This window comes from Phalacrocorax carbo, chromosome 1 (genome assembly GCF_963921805.1).
Source record: "Phalacrocorax carbo chromosome 1, bPhaCar2.1, whole genome shotgun sequence".
NCBI classification, from domain to species: Eukaryota; Metazoa; Chordata; class Aves; order Suliformes; family Phalacrocoracidae; genus Phalacrocorax; species Phalacrocorax carbo.
In genome coordinates, this window is record NC_087513.1 from 91,085,322 (window position 1) to 91,091,321 (window position 6,000).

Genomic DNA, 6,000 nt, shown 5'->3' on the forward strand with positions numbered 1-6,000 from the left:
CGTTTACTACCACAAAGAGCTTTCTGTATCTGTAACAGCAGTTATTAGATGTGCCCCATTCTCACTGGAAAAGGTACATAGGAAATTATTAGCAGTGATGCAGACCTACCGGTAAAAATTCTTGGCACTTACCATAACTCAGAAATTCCAGAAAAGTAAGAAAAGTGATGAGATATTCTGGGGACTGTGTTTTTCATCTTTCCTCACTGGAGAACTATGTTCAAGCACAGCTAAATCGCAATTGGAAATGAGTTTAAGGGTTATGGTGCTCAAAGACCACAGGAAAATGTGCATCCATAAAAATATCTTGCAATTCAGCCAAGACAGGCTTTTTCTATCCAAAGCAGACATTGTCAAAACAGGAAAAGAGCTGGGTGTAGAGAGATAAACTGTGATGGATAAAACACCTGATCAGATTTGCCACAACTGTGCCCATCAGCAGCTGGAATCCCAAGGCAGCGTATTTGTCTTAGAGACAACATATTTTGATGCTTGGGATGTGAAATAGGGATTTTTTTTTTTCATATAATTCCTCAAAATGTGACACTTTGGGCTGGGCTATAAATCAGGATGCAAATGTCTCAACTTACCACAAAATCCAGACCCAAGCATCCCAGAAGCATGGGGGTGTCTTTGAGTGGCTGTGACATGGGATTCCTACGAGAGCTGGAAATTGCAATGACTTACTTCCAGAGAGATCCCTGTACTTAACACCTTGTCACTGGTCTGTCGTCTGTGTTACAAACTCTGTCCACTCATGGCAGGTGTGGTGTCTGTAAAAACTTGGGATCACGCTGGAGTAGGACCATTAGACAATGCTTTCTGATAATTAATACTTTCATAGTATACGGTTTGTAGAATATTTGCTGCTTCCTCCTCAAAAGGGCTGCTTTTCCAGTTTAGCTTGAAAAATGGTGCAATGGCCAGGAAGCTAAAGGAACAAATGTTTGAACCATATTTGACAGAAAGGAAGGTGTTAACTGAAATGCAGAACAGAGTGGTCATACATTCCAATAACCTTGGTGATAAATCTGATTTCAGGGCTCTCAAAATATGACAACTAAAATGCAAAACACTGAGCAGGAATAATGCTACTCTGCCAGATGAGACCTGCTGCAAAACTGTTACAGGGCTGGAGGGCAGGAAGGCACCCTTTGGGCTTGGTTTGGAAACCGCATCTCTGCATCAATCTGCTATTGCTCCTTCCTTGGGTACTGATTTTTTTATCCAGCTCTGTGGCTGGGACTTGAGGGTGCAGTCCCCTGATGCCTGTGGTGACAGGCTGCAGTGCTAGCAATGGGGGAGTTTGTGGAAGTCATTGGTAGAAGTAGACGGTCCCACATTCTTCTGCAGGCCAACACATGGATCTGGGTTTTTCCATCTCCTGGAGCCCAGCCTCCAAGACTTTCTTTAGCTTGCAGCCTGTTTTGCAAACCTGCCCTCCCAGCTGAAGTAATCACTCCAGGGCCTAAGCCCCTCAAGGGTGCCGCCCAGACAGAGGGTCGGTGAGGATGCACAGGGCATGTGACACAACTGCAGGAATCCAGCAGAGATTCAGTCCCTCACAGTACGCTTGGCTTCCAGTCCTGGCCCTGCATTCAGCCCTACGTGGTCACATATAGCTCTAATAGTCATGCAGGCTTGTTTCCTGTAGGTACCTGAATTGAGCTGGGTTTTATTTTTGCCCTGTTGTTCTGCTGCGGTCCCTTCCCAGCACTGAAGCCATGTACTTTGTGCAGCATTGAACTTTTCATGGGGAATAATGGTCTAATCCCCACTGCAGGCAAGTGGCAGAGTCAGGATCAAAAGATGCACACTGTTATGAGAGAAGTGTCATGGTTTTTGGCTGGGATAGAGCTAATTTTCTTCACTGTAGCTGGTATAGCGCTCTGTTTTGGATTTGGTATGAGAATAATGTTGATAACACACTTGTTGCTAAGTAGTGCTTACACTAGTCAAGGACTTTTCCAGCTTCCCGTGCTCTGCCGGGCGCGCCGGAAGCCAGGAGGGGCCAGGGCACAGCCAGGACAGCTGGTTCAAATTGGCCAAAGGGATATTCCATATCATAAGGCATCATGATCAGTATATTAACTGGAGGGCGTCGTCTGGGGCAGCAGCGATCATGGCTTGGGGAGTGGCAGCGTCATTTGGTGGGTGGCGAGCGGTTGCATCATTTGTTTGTTTTTTTCCTTCCCCCAGGTTTCGCCCCTCTCTCTCTCATTATTTTCCTTTTCATTATATTATTATTGTTGTTATTCCTATTATTATATTGCTATTTTATTTTAATTATTAAACTGTTCTTAACCTATGAGTTGTCTTACTTTTGCTCTTCTGAGTCCCTCCCCCACCCCACTGGGGTGCGGGGAGTAAGCAAGTGGCTGTGTGCTGCTTAGCTGCTGGCTGGAGCTAAACCATGACAAGAAGTTATTTTGCTTTCAGGCCAAGGGATATGGCAGCACAGAAAGCAAGGATCTGGCACCAATGAGTCTGCAGGGTTACTCCTTGCAACCCAACCCTCCCCATTCCCTGGACAAGTGTACACATGGCAAGTGAGCAAGCTGAAATGGCCACAGGGAGAATCTCTGACTCCAGCTGGGCTTTCCCCATCCCCTACCACCCAGCCATATGCCATTTTCAAACCTTCATTGTCTCAGCATCATGCAGGGACAGAGGAACCACCAGGGATCCTGGCAGAGAAGCAGGAGGTCCTCTTCAGGACTGACAGTGGGAGCCCTGTCTCCACCTGGCTGTCTGCTAGCCAGCACCCTCCCACAGCAATCCAGCAGGCAGCACATGAAGAGCTCCTAGAGGTGCTAGAGCCTGCAGCAAGTAACAGCATAAGCCAGATCATACAAGGACGCAGCTGGATCTCTGGCTATAAGGGTGGCACAACCATCATTACTGGAGGAGCTCTGCGTCAGGGACATACTGCTCTCTTAAATTGACTTCAGGTGGCACAAGTCATGGAAAACACAGGCACTCTGCATTCAGCCAGAGCACCCATGAGCTGAGGCTGAGCTTGAAATAAGACTATGCATACTCTCTGCAGTGTGGTTTGGGAAGCCTTAGTCTCAAATAAAGGTTGCTGTGCCTGCCTGTGGGTCCATCACCCATTTGTAGAGTGGCCTGCCAACTTCTCTGGCCATGGAGAACCTCTCCCAGATCATCTCACTGGCTGCTGACTTTACTGGTTTGCTTAGCAAAGTGAAGACAACCCCCTTCCCAGCACCAGTGCTTATGTGTTGGCTGTCTGTCTTGTGGAGGAAGGGGTGGGCTCACTGTATCTTTCCATTAATGTTACTTGACCCAGTCTGTGGCCTTCCTTCCACCATAGAGCCTTGCGTACCTTCAGCACAGCCTCCTGCCACTGATCATAGCTCGCAGAAACTAAGATGTCCAGAGGTTCATTGCTGAAGGCGGCTGCTAGTGATAGCCCCAGCTGTACCTCTGGTACCCCAACACGGCGTGTGGCCTGTCTCACTGTGGCTGAGGCAGAGCAGGGAGCAGTGCTGCTGTTTCCATCCATGGCACACAGTGGGATGAGCACAGTGCCACGCTCTTGAAGCAAGTCGCTCTTGCTCGTAGTGGCGCGTTACTCTTCTGCAAGTTTTTTCCGGGGCAGCAGTTGGCACAGTAGAGCTGCTGACAGGCATCAGGGCAAGCCTCCCACGCTGCAGGATGGGGTTCCAGCTGACATGGCCCCGGTACCCATCAGCATAAGCTGTACTGTGTGCTCTGTTAGTGGGACAGAAATGTGATCATATGCCTGAGCCCAGTCAGGCCTTTTCCTGCCAAGTTTTCTGGCAGCAAGTGGCTGCGGGAGGGATGGGTGTGCAAGCATGGCCTTGAGCTGCTGTCTCCTTGAGGATGATGTAGGAGAGCATCTCTCTAGGGAGGTGCACCTCTTGTTGTGCCTGGGGACCCGAGGGCTGCAGAGAAGACATGGGGATTTTGGCTGCTGGCTGCAGAGGATTTACTTACTGGGGAGCACAACAGAGTGCCTCTTGTAAGGAGCCAGCAGCTGAGAGCCAGCTCACTCAGAGGGCGTTTGCAAAGCTGTCCAAAGCCTTCCTGCTCTGCTCCTGTTACCCCCAGCAGCTAATTGAAATGGAAATAGGGAAAGACACCAAACAACTCTGGGAAAAGGCTGTAAAACTTGCAAATAAAGGTTTGCAACTGCTTTAAAGCACCTCCCTGGCCCCCTGCCCCAGGCAGCTACCCCAGGCAGCAACGTGTCCTCGGGCAGTGGAGGGATGGGTCATCCTGAGGCAGCCAGATCAGAGTAACAGGAGCAGATTGCAACTGAGAGGCACTAAGGAGAGTGACTGAAGAAAGGGAAAAAAAGACAATGGAGGCACTCTGTGCCTCTAATGATGGCTTTGATGAGGCAAATGAGGGACAATTAGCACCAGACAGACAAATGGCAACTCATTTCAAAAAGCACTGAATGAGACAAAATTGCAATGAGAAGCTCAGGAGATTAACCAGGTAGCAATGAAATTTTATCTCCCAAGGAATCCAGTGCTCCTGCACACTCCCTTGCTCACTGTCTGTACCTTTGGAGCTCTCCCTCCCTGCCCTTTAGTGATCCCCCTAGCTGTTGCATAAATACTAGAGCTGAGGAGACATTTATTCAGAGCAGGAAGGTGTATTTTCTTTGATGCTATCCTCCCTCCCACCTTTTTAAATTCGTAGCTGCAACAAACAGTTTCTGTCTGCAGCAAAGGTGACAGGAGTAGGAAGTCATCACTACTCCAGTGGCCAAAAGCTGATGTTGTGCTCAGGTTCGGGCGATAGTCTGAGAAACCAGGATGGCCTGATCACAGTTAGGGTCAGGGAGGTTTTGCCTTGGGGTCCAAAGACAGTGGCTGTGTAAGATGGCTTTTGCTTGTATACAAGAGGGTATAGTCCCTTTCTCAGCCAGTTGGGCACTTTCACTTAATGAATTGCTGAACTCTGTCCCTGTCCGTCTCTGTCTCTTGAACACTGGCAATGCCATTGCGTTCTCCTGCTCTGTCTCTGTGACAATGTGGTTGTTTTTTTTACCCTTGCGCCCTCTTGCCCTAAGAGACATAAGCTTGTCAAGGGCTGGAAGAAGCACGTGCCATGGGGAGCGAGCCTGTGCACTGCTCTGTGCATCCTTCTGCACCTGGTGCCCACTGCACAGATGCCTTCCTTAAGGGCCAGATGATACCCATGTGGTGAAAATCAGCATTGCTATACTGACACCAATGAGTCTGCTGTGCTGGTCAGTGAGCTCCTTTCCGACGTGAGAGTGATGGGACTCTGTGCTTGAGAGGTGCCACAGAGGCAAAGGACAGCTATAGCGTGTGGGCACCTGCTCTGGAGCCTTGAGGTCATGCTGTCCCATAATCTTGCTCTAGCAATTTAATTTGGTGGAGAGCCCATTTTAGATGAGCTGCCCTTCGTACAGGAGACACAGCCCTTGAGCAGGGCTACCTGGGCTGTGATTGCTCTGTGCACACCCTGTGCCTACAGCAGGACCTCAACGCTGGGCTCACTGGTTCCTCTGATGCTGGTTCCACATCCACATCCCACCAGTACCAGCAAACCTGTCAGACACATGGTGCGGTGGGACCTGCTGAGCGGGGCTGAACACAGAGGCTGCATCTCTCCCAGGGTCTGGAGCGTGCTGGCAGGTAGCAGGCTGCTCTAATAATTTCCTTGTAATGAGCAAATTAGTTTAAATCAAAGCCAGTCTCCAGACACTTTACGAACAGGTGAAAAAAGTGTGGCTACATTGGGAAGTGTTTGAGGGGGCTCCACTCCCTTGTTTTCTGCTCTTACTCGAATCTCCTTCCCACCTTATTGGTATTAGGTTAACCTCCTTGCAGCATTAGTGTTTGTCTCTTCCAGTTCTGTTTCTAGTGCATGATTTTGTTGAGCAAGCACGAGCCATTTGGCCCACATTGATTATTTATGAAGGTGGGAACCTTTTATCTCAGCTCTTAGTTACTTGACTGGGGTGTAGAAAGAGGC